General features: G+C 35.9%; 1 protein-coding gene across 1 annotated transcript in view; it reads left to right on the forward strand.

Moving 5' to 3' along the window:
* CDH12 (cadherin 12) overlaps positions 1-25,344 on the forward strand; it is a 710,660-nt gene that overhangs the window by 23,749 nt on the left and 661,567 nt on the right. The gene's annotated exons all lie outside the window — the stretch shown is intronic.

Here is a 25,344-nt window from a genome sequence, read left to right on the forward strand (position 1 = left end):
AGATTATAGGATCGTTTAGTTATGCAACTCAGTGCCATGTAACTAATTGTTGCAAATGCTATCTGTCAGTTACAGTGTGAGCTGTTACTGTTTAATCTGTAAATATCTGGAGGGGTACTTTACCATGAAAATGGAATGGGCATTGAAAGATCATTCGATATGTGATTTTCCCCCACCCCCTTGGTATTGTTTATCAGTAGTGTAAGTGCATTGTTGAGCAGATGGTATTCACCCCACAGAAAGAGGGAAATCTAGAGGGAAATATGCTTTCATGTCTAGTGATAGGGAACAGAAATAGCAGTAACATGCCTAGAACCTTTCTTCATACATCCACACAGTTCAGACTGTCTAATCTATATGTGAGTCCAGGGTTAAAAAGTACAAAACAAGACTGGGCCTCATTCTTAGTAAAGAATGCAACTTCCTGATCAGATGTGGCTCTGATAAAATGTAGTCCTAGAAGGTAGTGGGCTAATGTAAAATTCATAGTTATTCTGTCTGACTTCCCAGTCTGATGGGAAATCTTGTGAAGGATGACAGTAAGGAACTGATGTGGAAATAGTCTTCAGTAAAAATGAAAGTCTACATAGTTGTGCTTCCAAGGTCAGTTTTGTTTCTCTGAGGGGAAAAAAAAAACAAACAAAAAAACCAAACCCAAAGGAGATAAAATAATCTTCTGTATCCAAACCACTTCTTGAATGTTGCTTTTTGCATTCCTCCTTTCTTTTCAGGACATGTCCCTTACATGCCCTCTGTATGGAACTGAGTAGAGATATTGAAGCTGGTGGTTTTAATATTTTTTAAGATGGATTCAAGATATACCAAAACAATTAGTTTGCTAGGAAAGGGCATAGTTGTATATCCTTGTCTTACAGTGCTGTTTGAAGAGACATGCACTGAGTAAAATTAACTGTTTTAATACAATCAGAAACAATCGTGGATTTAAAAAGTCTAATACCTGATCTGATGGATATGTTGTGCTTACTGATCACCCTAATCTATAATCCATAATCAGTTTTGGATGTGCATTCACTCAAATGCTGCTTATTTAGGCTATTTTTTGTTTGAGGGGGTTTTAACCTGCATAGCTAATTGTTCAGAAATCTATTGCACACTGTCAGACTGTTAAGGAGCTGCTAGACATGTGCAAATTCTATATTCAAAGAAAGATTTAAAGGGTCATTGAAGCAGAAAGCAAACAATATGCTGAATTTCTCAGACAATAAGCAAATCAGAAAACATGGGAAGAAAGCCTGTTAAAGTGTTCACAGGATGTGATGGTGATTTCTTCTTTACAAGAATTGCAAAATTAGTATTAAATCTGGGGAGAGGAAGAAGACTTGGATGGGAGAAGCAGGGAGCACAAAAAAAGGAATTCCAAAGGAGACCCCTAAAAGGAGAGGGTTTTGTTCGAGACGCTTTGGCCGATTCATCACTGTGTTGTCCTCACAACTGGTACAGGCATGTTTTAAATTTTTGGATTTTTTAAATTTAGTTCATGCAGCATTGCATTGTAAATATCATGAAACACTGACACTTTTAACTGACAGTTATGTTGAGTTTGGAGATGTCTTTGTTGTATATTGATGGAAGGAAATATTTTAGAAAAACCATCTGAGTGGATTTAGGTCGGAGACTTCTTGCATGCAGGGTAGTTGAACAGAAGTGTAATATGCAAGGGTACTAAGTTGGGGAAAATATACCCAAGCCTATTAGGTTGTTGCTGCAGCTGCTCCCATTGCTTCAACAAAACAGAAATTGAAGATGGAATGAGTTTTGGGAAGAAGAGAGAAGCCAAGATATGTTCACAGGTAGGACAGGGAGCTAGGAGGCCAAGGCAGTGTGTGTTTGAGTGCCACCTACAAGCTGGCAATGTCTTCATTCATTTCTTCGTATGTCTGTTTGATCAGAACTCGCTGTGCTTTTTCTTCCTATTTGGGTGTCTTATGTCCCCTACTCTGTTCAATAACTTAATGTTGGCATGTCTTATAATTTAATCTTTTTTTTTAATCTGAGTTTTGGGTTTTCCTTTTAATTAGTCTTAAATTTCCTAACCTTGTTATTCTAAGGTGTTCTGGGATGTTTGTTTATCATTTGTTTACCTAGGTGCCATCAATACAAGTCATACTCATGGATTGTTCTCTGCAGTATGTTCTTTCTCTTTTTTCCACATGTGGGCATTCCCATTCATTTTTCATACATACTTATTTCCACATTTCTATTGCACTTCTTTACAACAGCTCTCCAGCAGATTTTCTGTTGTTGGAGTCTTGCACTGCATAGTCAAAAGTACAATATGACCCCCAGGCAGTGGAAGTTAAAATCAAGAGGATCAGCTTTAGGGATTACAGTAATCCTACATGTGAATACTTCCATGCTTGCACAAACCACTCACTATGCTGGCAGAAATCTGGAGAGCTAGAAGTTTAGAAAATTTGAAATTTTATATCCTGCTGCATTGTAACAAGCTGGCAACAAAGTACCACTAATTTTCTACAGTCTATGGTATGCACTATCCCTTTGGACCCTGTTCTGGCCATGTTCCTTCCCAGTTTCTTGTGCAGCTCCTCACTGGCAGAATATAATACTGAAAAGTTCTTGATTCAGAATAAGCACTACAGAACAACCACCAAAACTTCAGCATTATCAACATTATTGACATATTGAATCTAAAGCAAAGCTCTGTACCAGCTACTAAAAAGAAAAGTAATTATTTCCCAGCCAAAACAAGGACTTCTGATTACACTACACAGCTTCTAACTCTCAAAAATATAAACTACCACAAATTATTTCTCTATTAGTCTCCTATCTTAAGTGAGAGGTAACATTTGAGGAATGAAGTTCACATTCAACATGACTAAAAACATCAGAATCTATACCTCACTGAAAAAGAGATATTAAAAAGCTGAAGTAGTATTTTGACTCTAAAATAAAATAAGAATGTTACCCGAGAACTAAATAAAAGAAGATATAATTCTGGCACTGTAAAAGACAGCAGTGATCACTACAATGTTTGAAATACAGTGTGCAGTTCTTAGGAGCTCATTATGATAGAGGTATTAAGGAAATGAGGCAATAAAGAAAAGGGCACGAAAGAGCATTTACAATTGAGACTCAAGGATTTCAGTTATTTAGAAAATTAGATAATCAAGGTTCAAATACTAGAAAAAACAGATTAAGCAGGGAAGAGACTGCAAGGGACAATTGATAGAAGATAATTCAAGCTGGTGTCAAGTTAAAGAATCAGATGGCAAAAGCTCAAGATCACCTCTTTTTATTCTAGAGTAATTAATAAATGAAACAGCAATAGAAACCACATTTTGTAAAGTACCCTTGTGTGTGGTGCTTTCATAGTTTCTCTGCTTAATGGATTGATAGCACTTTCTTAAAACAGATAGAATGCAAATAAACAAAATCCTTTTTTCAGAGAAAGGACAGTAATTTTTAAGAATTAAAGAAAAAGATAGTATAAAAGATACTGTTGTTTCATAAGGTTCCACATAGGCTCTACACATAGAAAAAAAGCTTCATTGCACTTTGTGAGTTCACTCTGACCCTTGTCCTGGTTTTATTATTAACCTGCAAAATATAATGGTTATATCTTTCCGTTTTATCATGTCTTGTTACATTTAATTTTATGCTGTAGAATCTAGCAGTTCGTATCTTCTAAGAATATAGTAAACCTGCCAAATAATAAAATCAGAATATTACCTGTGTTATAGTTTTGGAAACTTACTTGATTGCTTGGGGTTTGGTTTTTTAGTTACTATTATGACTCTTGGGAGATTTTACTCAGAATTTCTATGCACTGAGGATTTCCAAGAATGCAAAAATTTTGTTAATTTTTCTCATATCCCACCAGTGGGAAAAAGGTAGGCTGCTTTAATTATTTCTGTGCAGTAACAGGAGGGATAATAGTGTTTATCCAGGGGTCTTTGCAAATATAATAGTATTTATTGGTAACAGCTGGACAGATTTGAATTTGAGACTGAGCAAAACCTGCAATCGACAGTATCAAAACAATACACAAACACACATTTGCTCTCACAGAAGGGAAGAGGAAAAGAGAAAGAAAGATTGCTGATAGGGATAGTGATAGGGAGACAGAAAAAGAAAGATATCACTGGGCCTTGTATCCAACAACTCTGGTCATTACGTGGTGGTAATCCACTGGTGGGCATGCATTCCTCCTCCTGAGACTCAGTCTTTTTAGTCTCCAGTTTTTTGTCCTCAGTTAAAGGTTCAGACCTGGCCTCACAAAAGCACCACCCTGCTTTTGCAAGCTGCTGGGTGTCAGGGCATTAACCTTTCTAACTGTTTCTTCTCTCACAATTTTTGATTAGGAAGTACAACTGAAGTACTTAATTTATGATGATGTGTGCATGTGAAACCAGTTGTGATGTTTGAAACACTAGTGAAGCGCATAGTGAAGAACTGTTAGATCCTTACCAGCTCCCTAACCCCCTTTATGTTCAGTGATGTTTTTATTTCTTTATTCTTTCAGTCAGAAGAGCTTCTGTTATCTCTGTCTCCCTGAGTTGTTCAGAGATCATTCAGCACCAAAGAATCTGGTGGAAGGTAGCTTCTTTCAGTTCTGCGTCCTTACTGATGCCCTGAGCAAGACAAACCTCTGAACCTGAAGTTCTTGTCACAAGTATTTTTTTCCATGTACAGGTGTTTCCTTTTACCCAGATGTATTTGGAGATGGTACATTTCCCTTGCCTGTTATCTATATAAGCTCTCCTTGTCTAGGGTGTTTGAAAAAGCGCCCTAAGATGACTTTAGAGATTCACATCAAATTCTTCCCACATATTGCTCAAGATTTCTGTCAGGAACTGCTTGTGAACCACAAGGGCATTCAGTCTGAGGCATCTGGAACACTTTAGACGTCTTCATAGATGTACTTTATTTGTAATGGATGTGTGTGGGAGTTCCATATGTCCTTCAGCCTAATCACAGAAAGAATTTGCTGCCAAACTTTCTGTCACCCAAGTACTTCAGGAAAATATCTAAAATCCTATTTCTTTTTTTCTTCCTCTCCTCTCAGGACAGAATTGTAGGACAGAGAAATGTTGTTTGTGGAAACTAGGATATTTTGTAACCCTGATTATATAAAGAAAGGATCAGTTAGCGCTTTAATACTTTGGACTTGGTAAGATAGATTTATGGCATAAATTATTGTAGTATCTAAATGCAGAAGGAAAGAGCCATATTTCTTCGATTCATTTGGCCCTAGTAAAATTGTAAGTGTAAAATTGTAAGTCATATATGTAAAACATCGTCTAGGATGCTAAGTTATGTAGATAGCACTCCTCCAAATTTTTTTTTTATTATTTAAAGTTTTTTCTTTGTACCATTCCATTACATGGAACTCTTGTACAAGCTTTGTGTTATTATCTATCTTTCCACAATAGATTTTGTTGTGCTTCAGTACCACAAAAATGATGTTGAACTCAACAATTTAAGATCTTAACCTTTGTTCTTCATAAAAAACACAGCCAAGAGAAGCTTTCTCAGTGCTTTTGGGAACTATTCCAGCCAATTTGGTTTCTCTAATTCACATTTCTTATACCCATAGCACTGATGTTCATTGAGAATTATTTTTTAGCAGGTGATTAACATAGTAAACTTTAAACTATCCTTTAAAAAATAGAGATGTTTAAATTCATTGCCATATTTAACTAAACAGACTAACAAAAAATACTTAACAGGAAGATAAGCTGAGAGAGTTGAGATTGTTCAGCCTGGAGAAGACTCCATGGAGACATGATATCAACCTTCCAGTACCTTATGGGGGCCTAGAAGCAAGATGGAGTGGGACTTTTTATAAGAGCATCTGGTAAGAAAATGGGTAAAAACTTTAAAGCGAAAAAGTGAAAGTTTGGATTAGATATTGTGAAGATATTAGATAATAGATATGCTTTATTGTGAGGGTGATGAGACACTGAAAGAGTTTACCCAGAGAAGTTGTGGCTGCACCATCCCTAGAAATATTCAAGGGCAGTTTGAATGGCGCTCTGAACAGCCTGGTATAGTGGAAGGTGTCCCTGTCCATGGCAAGACGGGGCATAACTACATCATCTTTAAGGTTCCTTTCAACTTAAACCCATTCTATAATTCTGTGTAATCACCATTAAACCAATAGTTCTTCAATAATTACCTATAATGACAATTAATATTGTGCAGTGCAAACCCTCTTGCAAGTGATGTATCACCAGTAATTAATGTTAAAAAGACCTCCCCTACAGTTCTGAATTCGTTCTTCAATTAAGTAATTAATAGGATCTTAGGAAAGGGGAGATGAATCCTGATGTTTTAACTATATTGTCAAATTGCAATGATTTGCCACAGTTTTCTCTCTATTTTTAAATCTGTATGTGTAAATATAGACTATGATACCAATTATTCATGAGAGCTTACATGGAAAGTCATCCTGTTCAGATTGCAAAGATCTTCTGGAAGGCATTTATTGCCATCTTCTACCTAGAAGAAAATATTGTCTGGTTGGTCAGGGCCCTTCTATATATAATGTTTTTCCTCTCTATGTATAAATAAACAAGATGCCAAATACTTCAAATTTATTATGACTCTTGTATTTATTAATTTGCTGGGTCAGCTCTGGGCTTCTTAGTATTCTTGTAGTTGGACAGCTGCTTGTACTTTTTTTAAAGCTCTGATAATTTTTAAGTAGTCACTGAATTCTTTATTTGTCATCAGATAAAGAAGAGGATGACTTTTCTAACTACACATTACCAAATTGCAAATGCAAACACTGAGCAGGAAGTAAGTCAGAAAGATACATTCAGAGGCTCCATTGAATCATGGTCTTAATAGTGGTTTCTGCAAATTGTTTTAATCTTTTTGGTACCATATTTCTGAATGTTTGTCATTTATTAAGACCAGATTTTTTTGCTGATGGTGTTAGAGCATCATATATGGTGTTTTTGTATTTGCAGTGCTGTTGATGTATTTTAAATACTTAATACTTAAAGTCAATGAAAGTAATGATCCAGATTTAAAAGACAGCATGAGCTCTGTACAGCATGCACAAAAGTAGCTATTGTAAGGACTAAAGTATCATTGTTATGATTGTGAATATAAGAGAGAGGCTGTCAAATCCTTTTTTAGAACAACTCTGGTGTCAATAGGGATCTTTCAAAATATTATATCACTTCTACCAACATTTTTTTAAACAATTGTTAAAATGTCAAATTAATCCACTTATGCATATGACAACCTTGCTGGTGATATTTTGGGTTTTTGCATTGTCATGCACCTAACACACTGTGAGCAATTAAGAGCAACTAGGTTTTTTTCTGAATTGTTGGCTATTCTTGACCAAATTGTTCAAAACCCTACACAAAAAAATGAAAAAAAAAATTAACCCCTATCCATTCATAATTATTGAAACCACTCCAGCCAGATAGAAAATCCTTGTAATCCCTTTTCCCAACCATAGAGTTTTAGAACAGATGTTCTCCTTCTGTTTCTTTTGATACTAGGAGACATTAAACAATGTATTTGGTCTTATCTGTGAGATCTCATGGTAAATATAGTAGCTTTGCACTCACTACAATTCTTTTCACTTGACTGAGATGCCAGGAGAAAGAACAGCCTGGTAATATCCAGGTGTGTTTCTAACTTCTTGAAAGGAAAAGAAGTTTGGTGACATGGTAGAGGAGATTTGACAGAAATAATGATCAGTGGTTCCTGAGGAAAATTATTTTGCCATTTCAAAAATATTGAAATATTTATATATATATATATATATATATATATATATAAATTCAGTAATCAAATCTGATTATCAAAACCATCATAGGTGTTATAGTAGATGGAACACTGGAGTGCTTAGACAAAAATATGTATTCCCAGACTGCAGATAATCTGAGACAATTTCAGAATATTACATTCAGATCAAACACTGCATTATAGTTTTATCTGCCCAATTCAGGAGTTTGAAAAGGCTGACAAAAATCTCACAACAAACTTACAACAAACTACATATTGAATAGAAGTATATGCATGTGTCTCTGAGTAACATTTCTTCTATTTTTTTCCTCTCTTGGAAGTGGAATTACAGGTTAATTGACACTTACACAAGTGCTGGCTGCAGAACACAAAATACTGCTGAGTTCACAAAGGCATTTGCAATTGCTTTTTGGAAACATAATGCATTCCTGTAGAAAATGCTCTTTTAATGTAGCATAAAAATACAATTTAATCTCTAAGCAGGTGTAAGTGTAAATGGGGAAAAATTGTAGTTACTGTTCTTTCTTGTCATCAATTCCTCTAATTATTTTGCCTCATCATAAGAATTATACTTTTTATAGTGTCAGAGCTAATTCATGTACCTAAAATGGATGATTATATTTATCTTTTTATGCAGAAATAATAGTTATGCATTCTACATTAACAGGAAACACTATTGGTTAGAAATTTCATTTCTGAAGTTAAATAGCTAATATGTTAGATGTAGGATAAGACAGATGGTTAAGTGGGTAGAGCATCAAGTTACTGGGCCATGACGGTGATGCAATACTTAAACAGGAAATGTTCCTCAATCTGGTCACCTATGAGCATATGTATTCCTTCTTCTGCCATTTTTTTTGAAAGCAAACACTAATACTTGCAATGACATGCTTCTAAACGATTTCATTTTTTTCTTTATCTGCATTGCTTCAAAACGTGAGAAATAAGAGGATTAAAATGTACTCACATTTATCTCAATGTGAATTAATTGCAGCAATGCATGTTGATTTTATTCTTATAGAGAATTTATTAACTTCATAAAGTTAATAAACTAAACTTTTTTTATACATTTTATTATTATCATTATCCATAGGCCTAATTTAGTTGCTCTTATCTCTACATACAACAATAGCAGATTTATTATTGCAGTGAACATACTACTTGGACTACCAACAGAGATTTCTCTCCTTTGCACCTAGTAATTTGTGAATTTTCATGGATATCTGAAAGATCAATTGTTATTGCTAGTAATCTGGAAAACTCTTGAGGAACCAAAAAGCAAATATTATGATAAAAAATTGTCAGAAATTCTTGTTGAGATTCAGATAACGGTTTCAGTACATTGGTATCTAGTTTCTCAAACTCTTTATGCTTTTAAAACAATTAGATGTTATAACAATTTGAGGAGTCTTTATATAGGCCACAGCTGTCATTGAAAGTATATAGTATTATCTATGATGGGCAAATTGATGAGGAACATGTAATTACTGATTTTCTGAAAATATCTGGTTTATGGTTTTTCGTGATTTAGATGTTTCAACCTTATCAATAAGAAATCAGTGAGAATTAGACTAGAACTCAGGTTTCTAATTTTTGAGAATCTAGTATAAATATTAAATATGTATTACTCTGGGCCTTGTAATGAGGAGAGAGGGAAAATCTGCTTATTCATTATCATACTCAACTTCTTGTCTGTGCTTTTTTCCTGAAATGTTCTGTCTCATTCATCATAAGCTCTACACTATTTACAACTCATGAAGTGCAGATCTAACTGGAAACAGACACTTTCTATGTTTGGGTTTTTTTTTTTTTTTTAATGAAGTAGCAGATACCACTCTGAAATAGATGAAACCTGTAACTGTATATGATAGTATAGGCACAAAGTGATGGAAATAAATTTCCTTTAATTTTGATGAACATTACTTCATCCTGTTAATGCTGTTGTAACACCATCTTTCAATGTAATGTATATATTAATGCTCTTTGATTCAAATAATTGTTATTTAGGCTATCACAGTACATTGAAATATAAAGCATGAGATCTGCAGTGGTTAAGATTTCTGAAGTGATGAGCTGGACAAGGTTTAATATAAAAAACTAATTTTGACTGTCTGCTCTTTGCAGAGAATGAGTTAAAATTGGTTTTTCTGGCCCAGTTTTTAAGGACTGCTATACTCCTTTCCTTGTGCTCCATGTCCACTTACACTGTCATTTCTCTGGAGAGATGAAAATTGAAAGAGTTAAAAAAGTCAACAGGATGAAAATATTATTCTGGTTGGGAAAACTTGGAATTTGTGACATGAAGAGATAAAAGACTGGTTTAGGGTTTTAGAAGGAATCTGTTATAAAGCCAGAAGTAGTAAATCAGATGCATTAAGTTCCAAAATGTAAGAATTTCATCTATAGTGCAGGTATCATCATCAAGCTTTCCATTACATGAATTCTTAATTTTCTACGGAAACAATAGAATCATTTTCTCATTTATGATGTCTTTATTGAAAGAAACCTATGAGATGTTCTGTAAGTGTGAGGCTGTTCATCTTCTTGGTGACAGGATTAGATGTGGAATCTTCTGTGACATTGGCTCAAGCCCTATTACAACTCCAGTAAATTCACAGTAACTATGGTAGAAAATTAATATGATAGGTCTTTTATAATCATTGCTAGGATTTTTTAAAGAATTATTAGAAAAAAACCAAAACCCAAACAAAATAACCCCTAAAAATCCACACCCCAAACCCTGAAATCCTACCTGCATATGTTTCAAGTCTCTGTAGAGATTTGGAACTCAAAATCTTTTATCTTTGTTCTTCAATTGGAGCAAAACTAGTGGCAGCAGCAGCACATTGTTATTCTCAGAGTGAGCAAAAGGCATGGAGGGATGTGATACCCCTCTGAGCAAACAATCTCAGAGTCATGAGACAAACAAGATACTCTAGGAAGCATGATTTTGACTTTGTTATTCCCTGTGCTGGAGAGGCCAAAACTGTTTATAACCAGTACAACAGCTGTTAGTGCATTCAGCTTGACTCAATTGTTCATAAGTAGCAGAGAGATGTGCATCACTTGGGGCACTCAGCCTCAAAGTCAGTGAACGTTTCTTCATATCTATGTTATACATTCTAAAAGGGGAAAATATTATATTTACTGTCTTCCTAGCACAGCTCTCTGAGTCTTCCTTGTGTAATACAGACAATAAAGGGAATGACATTGGAAACCTCCCTCTGCTTCTCAGCCCTAGGCATTATTATTTCTATCAATCTATTTCTGAGAACAGAAGAATATATTACATGTTGTCTTGCTATCAAATATCCATTTGCATAAGCTGAAACTAGTGATTTTTCCCCAGAGATTTCACAGAAACAATTAGGTTGGAAAACACCTCTGAGATCATCAAATCCAACCTATGACCTAACACTGCCATGTCAGTAGACCATGGCACTATATGCCATGGCAAATCTTTCCTTAAATATTTCCAGGGATGGTGACTCCAGCACCACCCCAAGAAGTTCATTCCAAAATCTAGTCACCTTCTCTGTGAAGGTGTCCTGCCTAATCCTCCCATGGTGCTATTGAAGCCTGTGTCCTCCTGTCCTGTCACTATTTGCCTGGAAGAAGAGACCAACATCCACCTGGCTACAACCACCTTTCAGGCAGTTCCAGAGAGTGATAAGTTCACTCCTGAGCCTCCTCTTCTCCAAGCTAAACAACCCCAGGTCACTCAGCTGCTCCTTGTAACACTTGTGCTCCAGACACTTCACCAGCTCTCTTGACTTTTTCTGCACACTTTCCAGAATTTCAATGTCCTTCCTGAACTGAGTGGCCCAGAAATAAATACAGCACTTGAGATGTGGTCTCACCAGTGCCAAGTACAGGGGGAAAATCACTGCCCTGGTCCTGCTGGCCACACTATTCCTGATCCAAGACAGGATGCCATCTTGGCCACCTGGGCACAACTGGCTCATGTTCAGCTGCTGTGGACCAGTGATGGTCTTTTTCCACTGGACAGCTTTCCAGCCACTTTGCTCTTAGCCTGTATCCCTGTGTGGGGTTGTTGTGGCCAAAATGTAGGACCTGGCACTTAGTTTTGTTGAACATTATGCTGTTGGTGTTGGCATATCAATCCAGTTTGTCTAGGACTCTCTTGCAGGGTCTTCCTACAGTCCAGAATATCGACACTGTGACTCAGCTTGGTGTCATCTGCAAATTTGCTAATGCTAGACTGAATCCCTTCATCCAGATCACAAAAAAAATATATTAAACCGGACAGGGCCCAACACTGATCCCTAGGGTGCACTGCTACTGACTGGTCACCAACTGGATGCTGCACCATTTATCACAACTCTCTGGGTCTGGCCATCCAGCCGGTTCTTAACCCAGACACACTGCAGCTGTCCAAGCTGTGGTCTGCCAGCTTTTCCAGGAGAATGCCATGGGAAATGACATATGCCACTGTTAAGGCTTTGCTTAAGTCCAGATAAACTACATCAATTTGTACATAAATGTAATAAGTGTGTTTCTTCTCCTCAAGGAGTTCTCTTGTCCGCATAATCATTACAGGTCTTTTCTGTTCATCCTGTATTTGGAATTTAATACTCTATATTTTATTTCTATTTTTTCAATTTCTAAACAACGTTTTTATAGAGAACACAGCAGCCTTATCCACTATATAAGATTTCCAAAATTGTACTGGGGGAGGAATAGGTAGACAAAATACTTATCGGTCATGAAAGGAAATATAGAGCATTACTTTTTTAAAACTGATGTAGGTATCAGATGGATTTTCATGTCAGTCTTTCATAAAGATTAATTCCATGCTAGACAGATGAGAATTGTGACATATATTATGTTTCACTGAAAATTAGTAGTTCCAAATAAAACTCTTTCAGTGCTTAACCTAATTTCTGATAATGGGAACAAGTATGTAAATTTCTTAAGGATTTTTGAAAGTGTTATACCTTTAGTAGAATTCAATACATACAAAACCAATGATACTCAAATTTGCAAAGTTACTATCCAGAGCTCTACTAGCATGATAAGGTATTTACAGAATTTTGTGTTCATCATGGGATGAATTATGCAACAGACGTAAGAGCAATTGACTCACCGTGGTTATGATTTGGAATATATTTAAGTATTTGTTCACTTGATGATGTAAACAATCCCGTTAATTTCAACTACACTACCAATTAGGATGTGTGTGTTTAAATATTTGTATGATTTTGTTCCACAATAAGAGAAAATCTCATATAAAAAGATGGAGAGTAGTGTTGAAATGGTTGAAGTTATTTATGAATGTTAATGAAAAATACAACAAATAGATCAGGAGAACTTTTTGACATACAGCCCTTTATGTGTAGCCATGACTTAAATCACTCATAACACCTGTGGAGTTGTCTCACTGAGGTGAATGGATTTGCACATGCTGGAAATTACTAAAGACATAGAGAGAGTAAAACCCTACTCCTGTCACTGAAATATCTGATAAGTATGAAACATACTCATTATTTGATTTGCCCAGCCCTAATAACAAGTCCCATCTGTTTTGTGAGGCCTGTGAGTCATAGTACCTCCTGTATAAGTCATCTCTCTATCTCCCATTTTTATTTTTAACATAAAACGTAGCCTTAGCAATAAAATGTAATAAATATACTTTAGTAATTTCTCATAACAGTTTATTATATTGAAGGGTAATCAGATAAAATGCACAAATTACCATTAGACCTGCAGAGTTCCATGTCATTTTTTTTCTCTCTGTAAAATAGACCAGATTAATGTCTGCTTACCCTTTTCCATCATTCAGTTGTGAATATAGTTAAGAAAATCTCTGTTGCAGGAATGATGCTTCTTTGCAGTGACTGGATGTTTATTTTATGGGTATCCTTATCTCTAGGTGGTGTGTCATTTGTCAGATGTTTGTCATTCTGTAGTAACAAAACCTGGTGACTCATCCAACAAAGAAACTTTCAAGTTGATCCCAAACTCTTTTCCTGGAACTGAAAAGCCAGTAATTTAACACATTTAAAATTTCAGCAAGGGATCCAGGTACTTCCTTGCATATGATATTGTCCTTGAAATAATAGCAGCAAACCTAGCTAAAAGCCACCTATATAGCCATATAACCAGGAGAGGCAGAAGGAGGCAGATCCTGTACATTAAATCCACTTTGACTAAATGCAATTTCTACCTGTAATGTTAATGGAGCAGAAAGAGCAAAGATTTTTTTCATAGATAGAAAAAGAACTTGCCAGAGTTCCAAAACAGGCTGTATGATGGGGGAGGGGAGCAGGTGATGGCAATACACACACAGAAAGAGAAAGGCTCCTTCATGTTCTCCTCCTTTTTCCCTCAAGCAAAATATTTTCTCATATACCAGTGGCAAGAAGAATAGACAATATACAACTAATATTTTTAGTGTGATAATTTAAAAAACTGCAAGAGTACAGTCTTGTGTTTTCAAAATACCTCTTTTAACTGACTTTTTTCATATCATGTTTTTTGCAGGTTTGAGGGGGTTTTTTTTGAATGCAAGCATTTTTGTAGCTTAGGGCAGATATTGCATGTTTGCAGTGTTAATGTATGCTTGTATATATGTTTCATGTAGGCTTCTGTCTTTCCCACCACATACTTCTGTAATATAAAGAATAAATATAAAATCCCTGTCCTATTTATCTAATTGATAGGAACACTTCCTATTTGTTGGCAAGAATTTCTATTTGAGGCAAAATTTGTTTATATCTTCCATTTTTTTTCTTTAGGAGAAAACAGATTGTGAAATTCTATGGGTAGGGTTTTCAGAGTGTTTTCTTACAATCTCTAAAGCTTTTATCTCAAGGTAAAATTCCTCAGGTTTGAATTTTGAAGAAACAAAAATCAGTATATTTTCTATCTTTTGTGAGCTGTGGTGGATCCTCAGTGAACTTAGCTTATGTGTGCTCAAAGGCACAGAGAACATCATGATAAACAGGAAATATTTCTCTGGGAAGAAGTAGGCAATGACTTTTGAAGTAGCACCTGCCTTTGCATGCCTGTCAGAGAGCCCAAAGCTGCTGTTTCTGCCAGAGAATTCAAATTCAAGAAGGAACGAAGGTAAGAAATATACTTCTTACCTCTGTGCAATAATCTGTCATTGGAGTAGCTGATATTGGAGCTGATGGAGAAGGAAGACAAGAAAGAGTGTTCTGACTAAAGTATGCTTGTTTCTTTGAGTATATATATGTGGAGAACTGACTAATGGGGGAAGGAGAAAGGTTTACATTCATGCATAGTCTGATAGAGCTGAAACAGATGATGCTGCTGCTGAGATTTACCAGTATAAGATTTCCTGTATAAACCCTTAATACCATTTATGGTATTAAAAGCATGTGACTATTATATTTTCCTGTGTTGCTGCACAGTTCTAACAGTGTTTTTCATAGAATCATAGAATGGTTTGGGTTGGGAGGGGCCATAAAGATCATCTAGTTCCAGCCCCCCTGCAGAGGGTAGAGATGTCTTTCACAGGACCAGGTGGCCCACACAGCATAGTCTTGAATATCTCAGAGGGTTCAATACAGACAACCCACTGACATAATTTTACTCTTTTTCAAAGTCTGCAACCAAATGGCAACAATCTTAAACTGAAAGAGGGTAGATTTAGGTTGGACATTATGACAAAGGGGTTTTTATCATGGTGGCGGTGAGAGACTGGAACAGGTTGTCCAGAGCTGTGGATACTCCATCACTGGAAGTCTTCAAGGTCAGGTTGCTTAGGACTTTGAGCAGCCTGATCAGTATTGGTTGATGTGCCTATTCCTGGCAGGCAGGTAGACTACATGATCTTTAGAAGTCCTTTCTTACCCATATCATTCAATAATCTAAATTTTAATGGCTTCTCCTTTCCACAAAATAAAGACATTGTAAAAAGAGGGGAAGAAGTATGGAGACTTCAAAAATTTGTAAACCAAACTGTTTACATAGTCCACAAATATCTAAAGCATGGACCCCATCCCTGTAACTCTCTTGGATAAACCTGCATAGAGTATTTGTGAACTAGAGGCAAAACTAAGCATCAATAAGATAAATGCGTGTGTCATCAAATAAGCTTCCCAGAGAAAGTGCATCGAATGAAATTACCTGTGCCTTCCTGAAAATAAATTTATATGTATTTGCCTATCTTTTCATCACTCTATAAATATTTTTAAAAAATCTAAGGTAGTTTCAGAGGACTGAAAAACACAAGTCTTTAGTTCTGAGCAAAAAGAAAGTTTGCTTCAGCTGAATGTTTAGTAATGCAATGTCTATGGCCAGAAATAAGAAGCAAAATACAAAAGAACTTTTTTGGATGCTTTCTCTCTGCATTTACTGTTCTCTAAATGCAAGCTAATAGTGGTCCCATTATTTAGGCATTGCATCTCTTATGACTTTAAACAACAGGAGGATTCTGATTTAGCACATGGGCTGGTTTATTGATAAGTAGTATTTTATTGTCTCTTTAATTTTGAATTTGCTCATATTTTTTTGAGATGGGGATAATCCAATGAAATTTTTGAGTGAATCATACAAACCCATTTTTAGTTAACTGATGACTTATAATGTTTGCTCAGATTCCTAAATCAATTACTGTAATGAAACTCATATAGAGGCAACTAAAAGGCACTGTATCTTATTAAAACCTTATTAAATATATTTGGACACTATTGAATTGAATACAACAAATAACAAAAATCATTAGAGACAAAACTAACATCTATTAAGCTTAATTGCATTTTTGGTCTCATTGCTTGCTAATTCCCTCTCTGCTTGAGACTTGCTTTATACTAACATTTTACACATTTTAAATAAATATAAACCAAGATGGTTTTCATCATTGCTTATGGCAAAACAAAGAAATTATTTAAGCCAAAATATTTGCATTCTAGATTTGCCTTTCAAATATTCCTATAGTCTAAATGCAATCAAATGTGGAACCATCATTTTGGTTTCATTCCTGCTTTCATTCAGTGCCACAATACAGGCTCTGTGCTCAGTAGTAAGTAAAATAGCTACAATAATTGAGGTGTAGATGACTCTCATTTTTGCATCTCCCCACCTGCCCAGTCAACAAATTTTCTGAAAAAATGGGCCCTCATCCTCTCCCCACTTGTATCTTCTGCTGTCAGTCTTCAAGGCTGTAACAGAAAGTTTGGTATTTGTGGAGTTCTTGACTTTGATGGATAAGTCAAAAGGCACCTTAAGAAGCTCCTGCTCCTCCTCTGGCTCTTTGTTATTGCCACAACAGCTGCGTTAGTGTTACTCTGTATAGGTTGTGTTACACATCATATTACTGGAAAGGTCCATCTAAAATAGAACGTCAAAGGTGGATTATTTTAATGGCCAAAAATTCTCCCTTTTCCTTATAGTACAATAACAGCTATACAATACTAGCACAGAGGAGGGTGCAGGTGAGGTATAAATATTGTACCAGAAAAGATCTTAACATAAGTGACAGGATTTTGTCTTTTCTTTATGGATTTTCTTTTTGTTTTTACTTTTATTTTTCTCCTTTGATTATTTATATAGTCATTGTCCAGAATTCCCATTTAAGCCTTCAGCTCTAGAAGTCTGTATCAAGGCAAGTCTTTCTGACAGCATGTGTTAGAGCATCATGCTAGGCTAGGTTAGGTTATGTTCACTAGGAAGCATAAAATATTCAGGTGGTGTTGGATGACTAGACATAGTAGGGGACTGCCTTTTTCAGGCCTGAGTCACCGACTCAAACATAAATAAGGTGTCAAATAAAGTCAATTTTGTCCAGTTATGAACTCAAAAAAAAAAAAAAGTTGCGAAGGTTTGCACTGAAAATTATTTTGAAGATAACATATTTGGTGGTTTAATTCTGGGCCAAAATTAAACTCCAAATAAGCTACCCCACTTCCCCCCAGTCTCTCCAGCGACAGAGGGGCAAAAGCAGAGAGGGTTGAGATAAAAATTTACTGAAAGCAAAAACCGATTCAATAAGAAAAAGAACAGTAATAGCAACAATATTAATGGAAAAAAGTGCACAAAAAGAGAAGGTGCATTACACACAAAAAGGTGTTCACCAGCTCAATTTAGTTCAATGTGGCTGCTGGGACAAAAGCAAGGTGGCAGCTGTTCCTGTGAGCAGCACTACATGGTTTCACAGACAAAGACAAGATGAAGGATACTCCTTGCAGCAGGCACTCCCATCCCTGAAACAATGAAAAACAATGACAGACAAATCTCAAAAAATCTGGATTGTCTGCACTGTACTGCCCATTGCTTTTCCAGACCACTGCGCTCTGCTGATTCAAATCCATGTGGCACTGACACTTCAGACTGCTCCACCCTGCTCCATGCAGCACAGCTCAGCTTCTTTTGGCTCATCTCAGCTAGAACTGGGCTCACCTCTGCTGCTCCATTCCCTAGAAGTTAGGGTTAGGATTAGGGTTAAGCAGCTGATGATGCTTTTCAGCACTGTGTGTTGGAGCTGCATCTCTGTTGGAATGGGAAGGGGATGGGGAACCTCAGAGAATGTGGTTCACAGGGCTGATCCTGGCTACCCCCGCAACGAAGCGAGGGAGACAAAATGATGCACTTCCAGGGATACTTTCCTTTTTCTTCCCCCCAAAGCCACTCTCCCCCAGTGATGATGTACGTGGTACAGAACCTGGCCATGCCCACACTGCTCCTAGGTTTCACCCCCTCTCTGCAACCAGGATGACACCACTCGCACAGATTCACTAATTGAGAAAAATACAATATAAACAATAATGCTTCAGAGCAGAATGCTGTGACATTTCAGGCCATCTAGGTATTTTCTCAGGAGTTGCCATTTAAAACTAAACTGGTTTCCTATGCGGAATTCCCTTTTTATTGCCAACTACTCATTCAGTGGGTAGCACTTTTGATCTGCCTCTTGGATGACCAGCAGTGTGTTACAGCAAAGGGTTTTCAAGCAGGGTAAAAATCACTAACCACCAAATTATAACAGAGGAGCTGACTTCTAGGGAAAAGAAAAAAGCAAGTATCAAAACCTGTCACAAGTATGGTTCCAGATAAAAGTCTAAGGGTCAGGAAAATTGCTTAAAAAACTCCAGAAATATGTGCAGTTTTTTACATGGACAAAAAGAATTATAGTAAGAATACTAAATATTAATTATTCTTATGAACATATTATAATTCACTTTATAATTTAAGTCCAGTCATCTACTTTTAGCTTTATCTTTGTAGCTGCAAAAATGCACATTTTGACACTTTTTAGGTAATAACAGTGCTTCTTGAGTATACATTCACATATTATATGACTTTGCATATTAAAAAGAGTAAATTTTCAAAGAAACTTAAAAGAATCACATGAAAACAACAAAAAAAAAGCAATTTAGAGGAGCCAAAGAGTTTTATAAAAATCCAGCAAATATAAACTATACCTGTTGGGAAAAAACAAACAAAGCTATCTCAGGGAAAAAATTACAAAACTTAAGCAATTAACCAGTATGCAGTTTTAAATCATGTGAACAAAAGTAGGTGTAAGTATCCTTTCAATGCATACATAGAAAAAGTCATATCTTGTATAGCACTTGTATTTTTCCTTTGAAGAATGACCTATGAAGTAAGGAATTTAAACACAGGGAGACATCCCCAAAATAATAATTTTATTTCAATGAGAAAATTTATTTGAAATAACAGAAAAAAATATTGTAAATTATCCTTATGACTTTTTAGATGTTGAAAACTAGGATCTTATGTCACTCATTCACTGTCGTTTAAGATAGCTTCTGTAGTATTACCTAGTGCCAGTAAAGAATTACATTCTCAATCCATTTCGCCAACTTGATGATCCATTAATAAGCAGGTTAGTTTCAGAATAAGGCAGTGAAGTGAAACCTATATTATTTTGATATTGCACACAATATTGTCCGTTTTATTTCTTTTACTTATTTATTTAACTGTATCTAGTAGACAGCAGCAGTGGATCACTGAACTGTTTTACTAGACCACTTTCCCAAACAGTACAAGTTTCCATTTTCCCTTAGACTGTTGACATATGTTCTGTTCCCATAAAACCTGTGAACATGACAATCTATAACCTGAATACCCTTTTTACAAGTGTAGGGGTTTTTTCCCAGCTGCCTCCACTCGTCTGCGTCAGTCTGTGAACAGCACTTCTGAACATGTTTTAATATTCATCATATACAATGTGTTTAGATATGAGAGAGGATGGCATTAGGCCCTTAATGTGCTTTCCATTCCTTTTCTTTTTTTTTGAAAAACAAACAATAAACCCTGCAATTTGGGCTCAAATCATCCTCAAATATGTAGTCTGGTCTAATAGTGGAGGAGTGTAAAGAAGATGGCACAGTTAAGTCATTGATGTCTAGAGTGTGAGGGTTTGCTTATATCATGTATTTATTCATGTTAGAAGAGCTTTTTGAGAGTTCTGTCTAGTGCTTTGCTGTCAATGTGCTCAGAAGTATCAAGCACTAGGATTTTTGAATTTCAGTACCTCAAAAACCAGCAGAAAAAATATTCCAATGTCTTTTTTGATTTTGTCACTCAGAATGAAAAATATCTCTACTGTTTAGAGTAACTACTGTGACAGAATAGAATGAGTTGATAAGGGCTGTCTCTATAAGTAGTCAGGTAGGTATTTTTAATTTTTCTTCTAAGCCTGGCAAATTGCAGAGCAACAAGTGAAGAAACAGTGGAGCAAAAGGTACCCTGTGGTTATTCAGAATATTGTTATTGTTAAATTCATCTGTTCTAGTGCTTGATCTTCATAGAAACAATTAGAAACAGAAAATGAGAAGCATTCTTAATCTGATATAGTTGTAATAACTATGTTTATTGGAAACAATGTATTGATTAAATAGACACTGTGAATTAAATAATGTTAGTTCTGACCTTTCTTCTTCTGCTCCCAAAGTATGATGCAGTAACATGATCTTTATTACAAACCACCTCATTCCATGATCCAGTTCAAAAACTATTTTACTTATACAGATCATAATTTGGTCAAGGTCACATATCTCATTTGGTGAATGCTATGCACATCCACCATTTTTAGATTTAGTGAAGTTTATGGACATGTACTTATTAGTTAATAAAGAATCAGTAATTCTGTAATTTTCTGTTTGCTGGGACATACCAACATCCCTGCAACTGCGAGTCAAGTATAGTCCTGTGTTGCCTTTTCTTTTTTTTTTTTTTTTTTCTATTCTAAGATAAGATCATATCTATAATCTTGGCTGTCTCAGGTTCTTGTGTTTTCTTAGAGAAACTTGGCATGTGTTCATGTTCTGTGATACCTATGAAGAAGCATGAGGAATATTGACACAACATGTGTGAAATCCCAGAGCCCATTTAGCGTCACAAGCAACGTGAATGACGTTGCCATGGAGAAATCAGGAAGTATGTCTTAATGTAGATTCTGTGTTTACTTAACACAAACACAAACATTGTTGTCTTGCTCTTACAAGTCTACTGACGAGTGTTGCATTAGTCTCAAGAGATGAAAAGTGCTTTTTCCTCTTTGGCTTACTAACTTCACTGGTTTGTCTGCACACTTTTGTGGATGTACACAATGCGGCTTGCTTTGCCTGTGAATTTACCGAGAGCATGTATTTTCCCCACATTCTGTTAGAAAGCTGAACAGAAACTACAATGATGTCCTCCTTTTTCCAGCACCTTGGTGTGCCAGCTGTTATAAGCTCAGTGCAACCATTATGAACTCGATGAAGAAAGGTGTCTTGTTCTGTGAGTTTTTTACTGACGTTTTACTGAATGTATCCACCCACCAGAGAAGGGTTTCATTGTCTGTCTCCTAAGTTTTAGTTGCAATCCTTCAGGCTGTTTGAGCTTCATATTATTGGAATCACATTGCTGCTGGCTTTACAATGCCACTGAAATGGGTCATTGATCCAATAGTGTGATTGTAAATATGGCAGCTGGATGGTTGGCAGCTTCTTTATTGCACAGTGTGCATATTGGAAATGTCTGTGACAGCATCCCAATGTAGATGCTTTCCTCTGTTGGAGGCATGTATTTACTATATGTGTAGCTTTTTTTTTCTTTTACATTTCTGTCCTATTCAGTTTTTGGACATTCTTCCTTTATGATTTTATTTCTATGCTCTTGAATAAGTGTTCCATCCTGCTTATTATACTTTATATCAGTAGCTACAAAAACTTACAGTAGTAAGTAGTGCAGTGCAGATATTGTTGAACTATCATTAAACTTGTGACCACTGAAGTTGAATAGGATAGAGGTCATACAGGTCTGAGGAGTTACCCAGATTTTCATGGCATTTTTCAAGAATGTATCGAACTTTATGTTGCAATATGTCTCTCATTGATATGAGAGATATGAGAGACTGAAAAGTCTTTCAATTAAAAGTAACTTTACTGTTTTGGGTTTTTTTTTTATGATGATGGTGATTCAGTCTCCATTGTTTTTTTAGAAGAAGTTTCCTTATTGCTGTTCTGTTTGATTACTTTCTCACAGAGATTGCTCGTGTTAGATGATGAGTCTGTCTGTAATTAAGAAAGCTGTACCATTCCAGAATATTTACATGAAGGTCAGCTTTAATCTAATCTGTTTTTGTTTTGATTCTTGGTTTCAAATGAAAAATTGCATCTCATTATCTTGAGAATTATGTTACTCATTATACAACTTTACCAAGTGCAAACATATTTTCATTTCTAGCATTTGTTTTATTAATTTCTCATTGCTTCTTCAGTGAAATAGAAAAAAATCCACTTATCTTCCATGCAGACTCATTTTTTGGTACCATTTACAGTGTTTTCCTTTCTGTCTTCATTTGGAAATCTGGTTTACCATCTAGGTTGAGTTTTTCTATTCTCTAGTCTGAGTTTTTAAATGCTGTGTAGTTTGACTGTGGTTTTTTCTTTTAGTAGACCACATTGTTCATGGCTCTCAATGTTTCATTCATTGTGTGCTGGTTAATAACTACATCAAACTAGAGGGTTTATTTTATTTTTAGAGCTTTTCTTACCAAAATGTGACTATTGCAAATAAAACAGTATATTCACTCAGTATCACACTCTGGCAGCCTCTGCTCTTCCATGCAAGTTCCATGTCATTAGCCAATGCTGATAAGAAAGAGAGAAAATTACTCTGTAGAGTGAGGATCTATGGATTTTACTTGCTACTTTGGACCCCTAATACCAAAACATCGCACAATGAGAATAGGAATCAGGCTTTGCATTACGAAGACCAGTGAAGTAGGTGGTTACACGAAATAGAACTTCACATAATAGCCCTGTTACATGGGGTCGTGGGTTGGAGACAGACACACAACACAACACAACACAACACATCGAGTCATCAACAAACAGCCACAAGTTTACTATGGCTGCCATTTTTACAGGGGCTTTGAATTTCCCAGGTTAGATAGCTGTTTGGATGGGATCTCCCTCTACCCAGTTCTCTGGCCAGTGGTGTGTCTGCATCTAAGCTTGAACAGGGTTGCCTGAGGTGTCTGTTACCTCTTCTCTAGAATGAGCCAGGTCAGCTGAATTGGATTTGTTATGGCCAGATTTATCTTGTTCAGCTACACACTAGCTGTCCTGTGACAAGGCCAAATCTGGAAAACCCTAAGAATCTATTTCATTATAATGCTTAGTTTGAAGATTAAAGCTAAGGCTGGAAACATAGTATTTTTGTGATAATTTTTCTAGTTCACAATGTCTCTGTTTCATGCTAGTAGAAGCAACTACCATATATACTGTTTTTCCTAAGATAAAATCAGAAACACAAATGTTAAGTGGAAAACTTAGGGGTAGAGAATGAGAAACACAAATAAAATTAATGTCTCACTGCTGTACTTGTTTAGGCCTTAATTCAGAGCTAAGTGTCAGCTTCATTCCACTTTATTCCCTCTTATCTTTCCATTAATAGGGGAATTACTCTATTGCAGAGATAAGGTGTATCTAGCACCCCACTTACACTATATTTAATTACAGGGAGAGAGAACAAAAATAATTTAGACTGAAAACACATTTTGAAACTGGAACACAGCCAGCATGTCTGATCCTGCCATTTCCTGAATGAAAAGTGTTTGAAATGCATTTGTCCCTCATTCTTTTTATCATTTCCTGGTAATTGCTTTTGATTCTTTCAGGATCAGTGCAGAAATAAATTCTGTAAATCCATCCAAAGACTTGGTTTTAACCAGTGTTAAAAGAAGCAAATAAATAGATGGGTGAGGTTTTTCTTTCTCCTAACAGGAATTCAATGCAATATATCTAACATTCATATTGAGTCTTCTTTGTACTGAATTCTCATGAAATTGAATTTATATAGAACTGATTCTTTTTGGTCTCAAAGGTATCTGCATGACATTAACTTAGAGAGAAAAGTGTTATCTACATCTGCAGTGGCCTTGTTGTGCAAGGTATTGAAGTGCATTCTTCTTTTCACCAGGTTTTTCTGGTGCCACCTGCAATATTTAGGACAACAGACAACAAAGGGGGGAAAAAAACCAAAATATGCATTTTTATTGTCTTTCCTTTTGTTTCTATAAACACTGTCTTTAAGCAACATTTATAGGGACCTATTTTGCTTTCATTTCATAACACTTTTTGATTAATCATTCACAAAGAATGGAAGGAAAAACCTTTAAAATTGTGTTCACATTTAGAATACAACCTTTTGTTAAGCTCTTTTTAGGCTTTGACAGTATTTATTTCCTTCCTGTTTTCCAACTTGAGTTGGAAATGCTGAAATACCATAAAACAGGCTTGGACAAATTTGATAGATTCATCTCCAGACCTAGAGTTTCAGTGCACTCTTGACTGTAAACATGCCTCTCACTCTCCCAAATTACTACCCTTCTGTTTATGTACTGAAAGGGAAGAGAATTTCTATTCTATATCTCATCAAAAACTTCATGCTCTGGCTTTCCACTTTCCCCTGTTCCCATTATACTGCATTGTCATATTGTTTGACATCTGTCTTTTGTTACATTCTGCTATGCCAGCATTGATTGTTTCCACACCATCTTACTATGTGTCCTGTGTACAAAGGGCTTTGTACACAGAATGTTCTGGTCATTATCCCTTATAAGGAAAGCTTCCTCAGCACTTTATTTACTCTTACATGAATGAGATTGGAGAGTTCTATTTTATATATTGTGTACATTGCTAACTATTACAATGATGGAATGCTGCCAGGAATGCCAGAGATACCAAGATTTTTAATTGAAATAAAGTTGGCAGTGTTAAATGTAGAGTAAAAACCTAATGCCTGTGTTTTTTATGTTTTCAGCGTGTTTTACAATTCATATTTTACAGCATACTATAAGACAGAAAACAAAATATTTTTCCCTATTCTGAATTCTTTAAAAAAATCATCTGTTCAGGCTTTGTAGGATTTAATGTTGCTATGTGTTTTGTGTTTGCATGACAGTTTTTGGTAGGGGAGGGGCCTACAGGGGTGGTTTCTGTAAGAAGATATCAGAAGCTTTCTCCATGTCTGGCAGATCCAATGCTTGCTGCTTGAAAGACAGACATGCCAAGGCCAGGCGAAATAGAAATGGTGGTAACACCTCTGTGATAACAGATTTAAGACAAAAAAACCCAAGTTATTGGGCAG

Source organism: Passer domesticus, chromosome 1 (genome assembly GCF_036417665.1).
Source record: "Passer domesticus isolate bPasDom1 chromosome 1, bPasDom1.hap1, whole genome shotgun sequence".
Taxonomy (NCBI): Eukaryota; Metazoa; Chordata; class Aves; order Passeriformes; family Passeridae; genus Passer; species Passer domesticus.